We start from the raw sequence: 14,563 nt of genomic DNA on the forward strand, positions 1-14,563 counted from the left end.
GCGGGTCTTGGGGCATTCCTGGGAAGGTCTAATACCGGGTAGAAGTGGTTGGGACAAAATCCAGGCCGATTTTTTTTTGTGCTATTTCTGACATTTTGCTCAATGTAGTGTTTTCGGAGGCCTGTTTGTGGGGCTTCCTGGTGTTTGTGGGTGGGTTTCGGGGTCTGGGAGCACTGCTGGCTATATATACTTTACTTTGCAAGAGGTTTGAAGCAAATCCATGGTGGCAGAGGGGAGTTAGGGCCTAGCTGCAGAGCGCGCGCGGAGTGATTTGGGAAATTTGTGAAAAACTGAGTAAGTCCCCATTTTTGTACTTTTGCTCTTTGGCTGTTTGGGGGTCTTCTACTCATTTTCTCCTGGGTTGACAGCTCAGGGGCCATTGCTGGGAAGCTCTAATACCGGATAAACGTGGTTTGGACCAAATCCCAGGCGGAAAATTTTTTGTGTTTTTGATGACTTGCTTGCCTTTGAGGTGCACTTAGGGGGGGTTCCGTCTGTTTGTGGGTGAGTTTCGTGGTCTGGGAGCACTGCTGGGACACTCTAATCTTGATTGCATTTGCTTTTTAGGAAATCCGTGGTGGCAACCCCGACTTATGGCCTAGCTACGCAGCGCGTTTGGACCGAAGGCCGAGAAATATTGCAAGTATGAGATTTTGCTTTTGGCCTGTTTGGGGGTGTTATGCTTCTTGGCGGGTGTGTTGGCGGGTCTTGGGGCATTCCTGGGAAGGTCTAATACCGGGTAGAAGTGGTTGGGACAAAATCCAGGCCGATTATTTTTTGGCTATTTCTGACATTTTGCTCAATGTAGCGTTTTCGGGGGCCTGTTTGGGGGGCTTCCTGGTGTTTGTGGGTGAGTTTTGTGGTCTGGGAGCACTGCTGGGACACTCTAATCTTGATTGCATTTGCTTTTCAGGAAATCCGTTGTGGCAACCCCGACTTATGGCCTAGCTACGCAGCGCGTTTGGACCGAAGGCCGAGAAATATTGCAAGTATGAGATTTTGCTTTTGGCCTGTTTGGGGGTGTTATGCTTCTTGGCGGGTGGGTTGGCGGGTCTTGGGGCATTCCTGGGAAGGTCTAATACCGGGTAGAAGTGGTTGGGACAAAATCCAGGCCAATTTTTTTTTGGCTATTTCTGACATTTTGCTCAATGTAGCGATTTCGGGGGCCTGTTTGGGGGGCTTCCTGGTGTTTGTGGGTGAGTTTCGTGGTCTGGGAGCACTGCTGGGACACTCTAATCTTGATTGCATTTGCTTTTCAGGAAATCCGTTGTGGCAACCCCGACTTATGGCCTAGCTACGCAGCGCGTTTGGACCGAAGGCCGAAATATTGCAAGTATGAGATTTTGCTTTTGGCCTGTTTGGGGGTGTTATGCTTCTTGGCGGGTGGGTTGGCGGGTCTTGGGGCATTCCTGGGAAGGTCTAATACCGGGTAGAAGTGGTTGGGACAAAATCCAGGCCGATTTTTTTTTGGCTATTTCTGACATTTTGCTCAATGTAGCGTTTTCGGGGGCCTGATTGTGGGGCTTCCTGGTGTTTGTGGGTGGGTTTCGGGGTCTGGGCGCACTGCTGGCTATATATACTTTACTTTGCAAGAGGTTTGAAGCAAATCCATGGTGGCAGAGGGGAGTTAGGGCCTAGCTGCAGAGCGTGCGCGGAGTGATTTGGGAAATTTGTGAAAAATTGACAAAGTCCCCATTTTTGTACTTTTGCTCTTTGGCTGTTTGGGGGTCTTCTACTCGTTTTCTCCTGGGTTGACGGCTCTGGGGCCATTGCTGGGAAGCTCTAATACCGGATAAAAGTGGTTTGGACCAAATCCCAGGCTGAAAATTTTTTGTGTTTTTGATGACTTGCTTGCCTTTGAGGTGCTCTTAGGGGGGGTTCCGTCTGTTTGTGGGTGAGTTTCGTGGTCTGGGAGCACTGCTGGGACACTCTAATCTTGATTGCATTTGCTTTTCAGGAAATCCGTTGTGGCAACCCCGACTTATGGCCTAGCTACGCAGCGCGTTTGGACCGAAGGCCGAGAAATATTGCAAGTATGAGATTTTGCTTTTGGCCTGTTTGGGGGTGTTATGCTTCTTGGCGGGTGGGTTGGCGGGTCTTGGGGCATTCCTGGGAAGGTCTAATACCGGGTAGAAGTGGTTGGGACAAAATCCAGGCCAATTTTTTTTTGGCTATTTCTGACATTTTGCTCAATGTAGCGATTTCGGGGGCCTGTTTGGGGGGCTTCCTGGTGTTTGTGGGTGAGTTTCGTGGTCTGGGAGCACTGCTGGGACACTCTAATCTTGATTGCATTTGCTTTTCAGGAAATCCGTTGTGGCAACCCCGACTTATGGCCTAGCTACGCAGCGCGTTTGGACCGAAGGCCGAAATATTGCAAGTATGAGATTTTGCTTTTGGCCTGTTTGGGGGTGTTATGCTTCTTGGCGGGTGGGTTGGCGGGTCTTGGGGCATTCCTGGGAAGGTCTAATACCGGGTAGAAGTGGTTGGGACAAAATCCAGGCCGATTTTTTTTTGGCTATTTCTGACATTTTGCTCAATGTAGCGTTTTCGGGGGCCTGTTTGTGGGGCTTCCTGGTGTTTGTGGGTGGGTTTCGGGGTCTGGGCGCACTGCTGGCTATATATACTTTACTTTGCAAGAGGTTTGAAGCAAATCCATGGTGGCAGAGGGGAGTTAGGGCCTAGCTGCAGAGCGTGCGCGGAGTGATTTGGGAAATTTGTGAAAAATTGACAAAGTCCCCATTTTTGTACTTTTGCTCTTTGGCTGTTTGGGGGTCTTCTTCTCGTTTTCTCCTGGGTTGACGGCTCTGGGGCCATTGCTGGGAAGCTCTAATACCGGATAAAAGTGGTTTGAACCAAATCCCAGGCTGAAATATTTTGTGTTTTTGATGACTTGCTTGCCTTTGAGGTGCTCTTAGGGGGGGTTCCGTCTGTTTGTGGGTGAGTTTCGTGGTCTGGGAGAACTGCTGGGACACTCTAATCTTGATTGCATTTGCTTTTCAGGAAATCCGTTGTGGCAACCCCGACTTATGGCCTAGCTACGCAGCGCGTTTGGACCGAAGGCCGAGAAATATTGCAAGTATGAGATTTTGCTTTTGGCCTGTTTGGGGGTGTTATGCTTCTTGGCAGGTGTGTTGGCGGGTCTTGGGGCATTCCTGGGAAGGTCTAATACCGGGTAGAAGTGGTTGGGACAAAATCCAGGCCGATTTTTTTTTGGCTATTTCTGACATTTTGCTCAATGTAGCGTTTTCGGGGGCTTGTTTGGGGGGCTTCCTGGTGTTTGTGGGTGAGTTTCGTGGTCTGGGAGCACTGCTGGGACACTCTAATCTTGATTGCATTTGCTTTTCAGGAAATCCGTTGTGGCAACCCCGACTTATGGCCTAGCTACGCAGCGCGTTTGGACCGAAGGCCGAGAAATATTGCAAGTATGAGATTTTGCTTTTGGCCTGTTTGGGGGTGTTATGCTTCTTGTCGGGTGGGTTGGCAGGTCTTGGGGCATTCCTGGGAAGGTCTAATACCGGGTAGAAATGGTTGGGACAAAATCCAGGCCAATTTTTTTTTGGCTATTTCTGACATTTTGCTCAATGTAGCGTTTTCGGGGGCCTGTTTGGGGGGCTTCCTGGTGTTTGTGGGTGAGTTTCGTGGTCTGGGAGCACTGCTGGGACACTCTAATCTTGATTGCATTTGCTTTTCAGGAAATCCGTTGTGGCAACCCCGACTTATGGCCTAGCTACGCAGCGCGTTTGGACCGAAGGCCGAAATATTGCAAGTATGAGGTTTTGCTTTTGGCCTGTTTGGGGGTGTTATGCTTCTTGGCGGGTGGGTTGGCGGGTCTTGGGGCATTCCTGGGAAGGTCTAATACCGGGTAGAAGTGGTTGGGACAAAATCCAGGCCGATTTTATTTTGGCTATTTCTGACATTTTGCTCAATGTAGCATTTTCGGGGGCCTGTTTGTGGGGCTTCCTGGTGTTTGTGGGTGGGTTTCGGGGTCTGGGCGCACTGCTGGCTATATATACTTTACTTTGCAAGAGGTTTGAAGCAAATCCATGGTGGCAGAGGGGAGTTAGGGCCTAGCTGCAGAGCGCGCGCGGAGTGATTTGGGAAATTTGTGAAAAATTGACAAAGTTCCCATTTTTGTACTTTTGCTCTTTGGCTGTTTGGGGGTCTTCTACTCGTTTTCTCCTGGGTTGACGGCTCTGGGGCCATTGCTGGGAAGCTCTAATACCGGATAAAAGTGGTTTGGACCAAATCCCAGGCTGAAAATTTTTTGTGTTTTTGATGACTTGCTTGCCTTTGAGGTGCTCTTAGGGGGGGTTCCGTCTGTTTGTGGGTGAGTTTCGTGGTCTGGGAGCACTGCTGGGACACTCTAATCTTGATTGCATTTGCTTTTCAGGAAATCCGTTGTGGCAACCCCGACTTATGGCCTAGCTACGCAGCGCGTTTGGACCGAAGGCCGAGAAATATTGCAAGTATGAGATTTTGCTTTTGGCCTGTTTGGGGGTGTTATGCTTCTTGGCAGGTGTGTTGGCGGGTCTTGGGGCATTCCTGGGAAGGTCTAATACCGGGTAGAAGTGGTTGGGACAAAATCCAGGCCGATTTTTTTTTGGCTATTTCTGACATTTTGCTCAATGTAGCGTTTTCGGGGGCTTGTTTGGGGGGCTTCCTGGTGTTTGTGGGTGAGTTTCGTGGTCTGGGAGCACTGCTGGGACACTCTAATCTTGATTGCATTTGCTTTTCAGGAAATCCGTTGTGGCAACCCCGACTTATGGCCTAGCTACGCAGCGCGTTTGGACCGAAGGCCGAGAAATATTGCAAGTATGAGATTTTGCTTTTGGCCTGTTTGGGGGTGTTATGCTTCTTGTCGGGTGGGTTGGCAGGTCTTGGGGCATTCCTGGGAAGGTCTAATACCGGGTAGAAATGGTTGGGACAAAATCCAGGCCAATTTTTTTTTGGCTATTTCTGACATTTTGCTCAATGTAGCGTTTTCGGGGGCCTGTTTGGGGGGCTTCCTGGTGTTTGTGGGTGAGTTTCGTGGTCTGGGAGCACTGCTGGGACACTCTAATCTTGATTGCATTTGCTTTTCAGGAAATCCGTTGTGGCAACCCCGACTTATGGCCTAGCTACGCAGCGCGTTTGGACCGAAGGCCGAAATATTGCAAGTATGAGGTTTTGCTTTTGGCCTGTTTGGGGGTGTTATGCTTCTTGGCGGGTGGGTTGGCGGGTCTTGGGGCATTCCTGGGAAGGTCTAATACCGGGTAGAAGTGGTTGGGACAAAATCCAGGCCGATTTTTTTTTGGCTATTTCTGACATTTTGCTCAATGTAGCATTTTCGGGGGCCTGTTTGTGGGGCTTCCTGGTGTTTGTGGGTGGGTTTCGGGGTCTGGGCGCACTGCTGGCTATATATACTTTACTTTGCAAGAGGTTTGAAGCAAATCCATGGTGGCAGAGGGGAGTTAGGGCCTAGCTGCAGAGCGCGCGCGGAGTGATTTGGGAAATTTGTGAAAAATTGACAAAGTTCCCATTTTTGTACTTTTGCTCTTTGGCTGTTTGGGGGTCTTCTACTCGTTTTCTCCTGGGTTGACGGCTCTGGGGCCATTGCTGGGAAGCTCTAATACCGGATAAAAGTGGTTTGGACCAAATCCCAGGCTGAAAATTTTTTGTGTTTTTGATGACTTGCTTGCCTTTGAGGTGCTCTTAGGGGGGGTTCCGTCTGTTTGTGGGTGAGTTTCGTGGTCTGGGAGCACTGCTGGGACACTCTAATCTTGATTGCATTTGCTTTTCAGGAAATCCGTTGTGGCAACCCCGACTTATGGCCTAGCTACGCAGCGCGTTTGGACCGAAGGCCGAGAAATATTGCAAGTATGAGATTTTGCTTTTGGCCTGTTTGGGGGTGTTATGCTTCTTGGCGGGTGGGTTGGCGGGTCTTGGGGCATTCCTGGGAAGGTCTAATACCGGGTAGAAGTGGTTGGGACAAAATCCTCGCGGAAAAGCCTTTTGGCACTTTTTGTAACTTAGGGTTCGTTAGGGTTAGCCCTAGCAGCAGGATTGCATGTGTTTCGGGGTGTTCTAGATTTTTGCAACTGAGTTCTGGGGTCTTAGAGCACTCGTGAGAATGTGTAATTTTGGTTGCAAGTCATTTGAAGAAAATCCATGGTGGGAAAGGGGGGATTTGGCATAGTTAAAGAAAGCCTTTGCCACTATTCTTAACTTAGGGTTCGTTAGGGTTAGCAGTATTTCTATTGCATGTGTTTGAGTGGGGGGGATTTCGAGTCTTGGAGCGAAGCTGGCTATGGATACTTTTGCTTGGTTGCTTGCAAGTGGTTTGAATGCAATCCACGGTGGGTAAGGGGTAATTAGGAAGGGGGTACTTCGGCCTACTTTTACTTTCAAAGTAAGTTTTGTCACCAGTTTTCTGCTAGGCCTCGTTTTTTGAGATTTGATTGGGGGTCTTCTACATTTTTGCGACTGGCTTTAGTAAGGGTCTGGGTGGGAGCACTGCTAGGAAGATCTAATTTTGTTCTAAAACACAGTTTACAGTACACCTAGCTTGAGGGGAAAGATCCGCTACATTAATTTGCCCCTACTTATTTATCCTTCAAAAGGTGACTCAGACAGAGTACGCACTTTCAAAAATATTGTACTGTCTACTAGGAAAATCAAATTGTGACTTTTTGTACTCCACAGCCTACATACCTTATATTTATTTATCAGTGGTGTTGTAATATTATATCATTTCCTGTTTTTCGTTGAATAATTACAGGCTGGGTTTCAGTCTCTGCAATGGGGAAAAAAGGATGGAGTCAGGCTTCACATTAGCGAGCCACAATTCAGCATCAGGCAGGCAGTGGACAGGGTGTCTTCTGGTGACCAACATCGATGGACGAAGCGTCGGCTGCAATGGAGGAGTGCCGCTAATAAGAGGATTTTTTTTCTGCAGGCAACTTACTTACCACTTCCAACAGGACAACTACAACAACATAGATACAGTATCCCTTGCCTTTTTCTCTGACTGTGACTGCATTTCTTGGATCTCTCTCTGCTTCTAAATTGATCCCTTAACACATCACTTAGTCCACTCCACTATCACATCTGCACCACACATAGTCATTTGTAAGTGCTCCTACGTAATTCGCAAGTCGCAGCACGCCCCAGCCCGTAGAGGACTGGGATGGCCCCAATGATGAAGCATGTCACCAAGGGGCAACCCTGGTGAGTGAGGGGACACCTAGAAAAAAAGCAATTTCTCCTTTTCTATCTACTATACCTTCCAGACCAACCCCATTGAGTGTTGTTGTGAATGGATTTATAGTGACCAGCAAGGCTCTCAGGTATCTGGCTACAGAGACCTTATGTTGAATATAGTTATCAATAATTCCACACACGCCCTGTACTGTCGCATTCTTTCTTCCACAGTTGTCGAAAGTACTACTTACTTTTCACTGACATGCATGCAGTAGTGCATGCACTTTCAAAGATTGATGGATAGGTTGTACCCAAAGAATTGTTTACGTTCAATTGTTTGTCTATGCTGTGCTATTTTTTCTTGTCTCCCAAAACCTTTCCCAAAAACCCCCGTACCCATCCATTTTTCAAACCCTAACCCTCTTCCCCCGGGCTGTGTGGTTTTGATTGATGTGTGACTAAATTACAGCAATAAATCCACACACTTGCTGGGGAGGATAAGGTGATAGCAACAGGCTGGTGAAGAAATCCGAGGATATATTCTTACTCTGCTTGACAAAGACCCATGGCTAATGTCAAAGAACTTCAACCGAATTAGTTATACTTTAACATTTGTTAGGCTACAATGTGGCACTGTTCTAGTGTACTTCTGTCACCTGCTATATTCTGTATTGTACCGTTGTATTGCTCAGGAGGACAAACCAGATTTCATTTTCTTTTTTTCATAGGCAAGCAACTGCCACTGTGTCACACCACTAGTACCACCGCTATGAGAAAATTTTATCTGCCCAGGATTGCCAACCTTATTTGCTGTTTCCCGTGGAGCCAGCCCTGGGCCTAGCCCTACTTGCAAACAGAAATTACAGGTAAGATAGGCGTTTGGTTGGAGGTAGTATAATGGAGTATTAGGAGAGACGAGAGATTTGATTGACGGTAGTACTACTAAAGTCCTAGGACTATTCAGGAAAACAAACTTACTGTTATGTTAAACCCCCACCCACCAGACTCAAAAGCAGTAAAAAACAGGTATGGTCAGATAAAGTTTCAAAAAGTATATTTTTATAGCCCTAACAAAAGAATCTCCCGCAAGACCCTCCCTAACCCCAACGATTGTCCTTCAAAAGTCCCCAAAAATCCCAACTCCCAATTCCCACCCCCCAAAGTCTCTAAAAAAGGGGCAAGGGACACTATGGCAGGGTGCTGTTGGAATTAGCAGCCAGGGCATCATGCTCCTTGCGGAGGGTGGCAAGTTCGAAGCGGAGGCCCTCCACCACGTTCTTATAGTTATGGACCTCCTGCTCCAGGTAGGACAGTCTGAGGGATAAGCGGCGCCGGTGTGCCTTGCAAATCCTGTGAGGGGCAGCTGCTTTCTTTGCTGCTGGGCGGTGGCGTTTGGCTTTGGTAGCCGGGCTCCGTACCGCTGGAGCACTGCGCTGGCTGGCAGCCCGCACGGAGGAGGATGCAGCTGTCCCAGTGGACGTTGTTGTTGTACCAGACAGCGTCTCCTCCTCCTCCAGGGCCACCAGCCGCCGATATTGAGCAACAGTGGCATCCAGCCTCCGTTGCAGGGCCATTCGAGCCAGCTCCTTCCTCCTTGATGGTGTCTTGAATTTGGAAGGAGCAACTACATGAAAAAAGAAAGACATAGTCTGTAACCAATGCTCCTTAAGATTAACACAAAATGATTGAGCAGAAAGTTGTCACAGTACAAGTAGCACATTGAAAGCACAGTACATAACTATTGAGGACAGTATCTATGTAACCTCCGACTTCTTCATCCTTGCTCTAACATTAGTGGGAGTTTAAGGAACAAATTCTACGAGCACTATGGACTTCTATTACAGTCGACTATGACAGTACACCACTCTTATTCTTCTTCTTCTCTCTTGTTTAGGAAAATTGGTACGTTATCTTATGCAAGCCGGCATAATGCCAGCGCAGTGAACTTGCACCCGAGAAAAACAGACGCACACCATGGTGAGTGAGACAGACTTGCGTTACTGTACCGGTCCAGTACATGCAGGTGGTGAAGCTCTTACTTTTCTATTACGGGTGGCACTGAGAATACTCTGTTAAAAGGGCTACTGCTTAATTAATTTAGCTTTCACCCTACAGTGCAAATGAGTATTAGAAAAGGAAAATGAAGAAGCTAAATTATCTGATTATCTATCACTTCACATGGGATGTATTTGATGACATATGGGATGACTTTAGGTGCTTTGCTTATTATTGAGTGAACAGTGATACCCCCACACATGAATGATGTACTACTACTAAACTAAAGTTATTAAGGGAGGTAGGGAGTGTCCACCGTAATAACTGGATATATGCTGTGCTTGCAGTTGCAATACAAACTACTGCTACTATTCATGGTAGTCTATGGACAACGTTACAACTTCTTTTCCTTGCCTTTCCTACACTGGAACGGACGTGCGGGTGCGGTGTTACATGCTCTTCAAAGTAACACTTAGTTCATCCAGTGACCGTCTACTCTCTCTAGATACACATATGCTATCTAAGAGTCAGATAGTACCATGAATGATCCAGGCATCCATCCATTCAAAGTATATTGCACACATACAGTTTCTGTCTCACCCACCCAGGCTGTTCTCCTTCCACCCATCCTTGCTTCATCATTCACCCAGCCATGCACCATACCATTTTCTTAACTTCCCAGCAACCTCGGGGACCAAGCAAACACATATCATTCTTCTTTGCCAGTCATCATTACATTTCTCGTGCTTCCACACTTACTTACACCCTTCTTTCGCTTTTCGTTCATCCCATCCATCAAGTTCACCTCAGATCTGATTGGGATTCTTTTCGCCAAAAACTTCACAGCTAAGTCGAAGTACATTTAGAGGAGGCTACTACCTGCTTTTTTTATAATACACCCGTGCAGAAAGCACACTCTGCAGTCTTCAATCTCAATGACTAAGGAATGTATAGCTTACCTCTGCCCGCCACCACCGTGTGAACCCTCACAGGCATGTCCTTGTCCGGCACTTGCACCGCCTCCTCCCCAGAGTTGTCCTCCCCGTCCAATGCCACCGCCACCTCCGCGCTGGCCCCGTCTCCAGATGTTCCACCTACAAAGTACATTTAATAATGTTAGAATACACCACTCACTACTATATAATATTTGGTCTAGGAGGAAGAAAGAAATGTGAAAAAAAGTGTACAATTTAATAATTTTTGACTGTGTACTCTAGAGTAAAAATGTCCCTTTTTCCAGGGAAGGCTGTTGTCTTGCTGCACTTTTTGGCACAACTGATGAATGTTTGCTTTTTACTTTTTAACACGCACCACTTTTTCTCCTAACAGACAGAACCTTGACTTCTAAGAACACGAGCAGGATCAAGTTCAAACCAGGTGAGAGCTCGGCTCGACCACAAGAAATGTGTCCAATTAATCGTCAGCACTAAGCACTTTTCCATTTTCAGTTACACGTTCACTTTTATGACAAACTTGAATTTAATAAATGTGTTTACTTTTAATAAAGCTTTTAAACTTAAATAGACTCTGCGGTTTTTGGTCCTCCAGACTAGAGTGGATGAGCTAAAGGTTTTCGAATTTTTGCAAGCATGAGTCCGTGCCTCTGCCATCGGTGACTTTGGGAGCTAAATGACTCTGCCACACTATCTAGTCAGTAAGGAGATTGGGGGTTCAACTACAAAGTCTGTTATCACTGAGGTATGTGGAAAGTCTAACAGTTACAGCACCTATTATAATTGATAAGCTAAGCGATGCATTATTTAGTGTCCATAGTTCTGTTTGTGCAGATTTGTCCCTGCAACAGTAGTAGAATGGATTGTCCTCCTATCCAAACCAAAAGTAAAGTAGTATCTTATTCTTTCTTGGTGGTGGTCATTCACCTTTTTATTGTTGGCAATGGTCAAAGCATAAACATTTAGAATACTTGAAAAGACATTATGGACAATCCCAGAGGACTGCACTCAGTGCATAGAGCTATTGCTGACTAGAATGGGAGTCCAATGGAAATGCCAAATGTGCAATCTTAGTTAGCTACACAGACAGACTAATAAGAATAATCTAGTAATACCACACGGAGTCATAGTCGAGGCAGGATAAGAATTTAGATCCTGTCTACAAGAAGATCAAAGACGATTTAGAAAAAATCGAATGAGGAACGCTAGGAAAAAATAAGTACTCTATATTAAAATTAAAACTTACTGGGGCCAGCAAAGGAGCCCTCGACTGCCCGGTCCTGGCCTGCATCGACAACAGCACCCTCCTCCTCCTCCTCCTGTGTCCTCCTCTTGCCCCTGGGGGAAGCTGATGTACAACATGAAAGAAAGAAAAACAGAAAACATGGATGATATTTCTCAACCAAATCAAACATTTCAAAAGAACTAACAAAGTAACAAAATATTTTTGCGAAATAGCAAATAGGGAACGACTCCACGGGATATATTATTGACCAATCTCATGTGGTCGACTACGTCATTACTTTAGTATTGCTTGATTTGCCGACCGTCGAATTGGAAACTACCCTATGTAACTCACTAAACAAAATACTAAAAAGGTTTGCCTAGGATTGGCAGGCAGCAGTCCACAGCACGCAAAGTGACAGCCAAAGTCCATCGTGATTGAAGATCAGCGACAACACTAAAGTTTCCTACTACATTCACCAGTCATTAAAATACTCAAACTATTAATCCACCACCACTATTTCTTCTTATCGCCATGTGTACAAAGGAAGGACTGGACTTGAGTCTGTAGGGGCTGATTTAGAAGGCCCTTGCGGCTCTTTTGCTCCATTGTTGCGTGACTTTTGTGACGCAGCGACAGCACAAAAGAGGCGCAATGGTGCGGCGTATATTAACAACGTGACGCATCTGGGAGATGCATCACGTTGTAAAGCCCTGCGCCAATAGGGGGCGTTCCGGTGCAAGGGAGGGCGTTCCTGCGCAGGAACGCATCCTAAAAGTGGCTGAGGGAAATCTACAAGATTTCAATCAGTCACTTTGAGGACAATGATGCGTGACTCAAACCCTGCGCCTGCTTGAAGCAGACGTACGGCTTGACGCAGCATTGGGGAGATAGGGCACCCCAGAGCATTGATGGAGCTGCACCATCGTTGCGACGCAACTCCAGCAATGCGCCGCCTTTACGGCACAGATGCGTAACGCTTTGGTGACGTTTTGGGCCCATGGCGCGCCGCATTGTAAATACGGCGCACCATGGGTGATGGTGGCGTGACGCACAATTACTGGCGCATCCCTGCAACTTTGCAGGGATGCGCCGGTAATTAAAAATCTGAACCTTAGTGTGTAGCATTACGCAGTTCTTTCAACTACACTCATACATAATTTCACAGGCCAATGAAATGAACACAAAATCTAAAACAAATAAGCATAGTAGCAACACTACTGAGAAGAAGGAGAGCAGTGTACCTGAAATGCACAGAAGATTTTGAAATAAAATGTACCTACAATGCAATGAGCGGCATTATTGCTCTTGGTAAAAAAGAAAAATTTGCAATATAATAACACAGCAGGAGAAAACATAGTAGTAAAGACATAGCTACTACTACTACTCACCAAGCCCGGGGATCTCAAGGCCAAGGAGGTCGAGCAGATCTCGCTCACGGGTCAGGACATCCGTCCAGCGGTGGGTGGCCTGGTTGTAGGTGCGCCAGACCCGAGAGTGGTGGTAAATGGCCTGGCACACCTTCTCCCACCGCTTCCGGCGCTCCCGGGCCCCGTACCCGGCACTGATCTTGCCGCCTCCCATGATGGTCCTGGGGAGGCGGCGCTGAACATAAAAAATGAGTTGGGCCACCTCCTCCGGGGTAAAGATCTCCCGTGGCATCACTAGCTCCCCCCTCAAATGCCCGCACGGGAGCCGGACACGGGGTGCGGGACCCTTCCCCTGCTCGGGATGCTTCCCGGCTCCCTTCACCATGGTCTGGGCGGAAAGGAATAAAGAAAATAGAATAGGGAAGAGAAGAAAAGAAAAGAGTTTACAAAAGTAGTTTAAAATTAACCAAAAGTAGCAGTAAACACAAAAATATAGGGCTAGAAAAATAGAGGGATAGATAATAAGTAAAATAGATAAAAAAAAACTTCAAACAAGCAAAGGATGGCAGAGATTGACAGAGGATGCAAAGACCATGCCCAGAACCATAGCAATGAATGAGAAACAAGATGGCCGCGCCCGTTCACGACCGCACGGGTAAGTTCGCGCGAGATTTTCCTTGCGAACACGCGCGAGACTGTACTGGCAAGCCGCGGACTTTGCGAGATTACACTTCGCGCCCGGAAACGGAAATACGTCAGGCAAACAAGATGGCTGCGCCCTTCAACGACCGCGAGGGTAACTTCGCGTCTTGCGCTACGAGCGGCTCGCAAAAACGCACAAAACCTTGCCAACTAACACGCCGCAAAAAAAACAAATTGCATATTCGCACGAATTTGCGGCTTCCGAATCCGATCTCGCGCGTGTACGCGCCCCGCGAACCCCGCGAAATTGCAGAAAAACGAGTTTTTCAAAACTGAAAGCACTCGGCAGGGGCAAGAGTTCAAACTCATCATTAGTAACAATTCCCGGTAGTGCTTCCTGACTGGGGCCCCTCCAGAATTCAGTTGCTAGTTGCAACAATTGTATGACCCTGCTCTGACCCTCACAGCAGGCTCATACAATAGCTACAAGTAGGCCACAAAGAAGGTCCTGGGGAAAAAAATGCACTGCAACAGAAAGCAAAATTACAGATAAGGAAGCAGGTGCCAGACTGGAATTTTAAAACAGTGACACATTAATAAACTAACCCCAAATTAATTCATCTCAGTTGGAGCAGGGCTGGTGTGCTTGCTTTTCCCCCCCCATAATCTACAGTAATGATGAACCAGAGGGTGGCATTGATGTAACAGAGGGTTGCAGTGGTGAAAGAGAGGGTGCTGGGAACCTGAGATGATGAACCAGACGTAGAAACAACATAATTCGCGACCGTTGCGGGCCGAAATGTAAGTTCGCAATTGCGAACTGGTACGAAACCCTCGCGAACTGGCAGAAATCCTTGCGAACACAAAAAAAAAAATCAGCAAATTCGCAAGAATTCGCGGATTTTGCGGATTGCGAGTTCGCAAATCCGCAAAATTCACGAACGCGAGATTCGCAAAATTCGCCCATGCTTATCCACAACTCCAGCTACTTCTTGAAGGCAGATATTTTTTGTGCATGGTGAAAGATGTACTTTTAGCTCCTTACAAAGACAAACTCAGGGAATCTAATTGATCAAAGATGTCTGCAGGGTATACTAAAAGCACAAGTCAATGGGGATTACAAAACTGTTCTGCTTTGTAGGGGTCCAAATCCAGAAGGAATTTTCGTACTTCATTTCTCAATTTAAAAATGTGTTTTA

This window comes from Lissotriton vulgaris, chromosome 3_1 (genome assembly GCF_964263255.1).
Source record: "Lissotriton vulgaris chromosome 3_1, aLisVul1.2, whole genome shotgun sequence".
Classification (NCBI taxonomy): Eukaryota; Metazoa; Chordata; class Amphibia; order Caudata; family Salamandridae; genus Lissotriton; species Lissotriton vulgaris.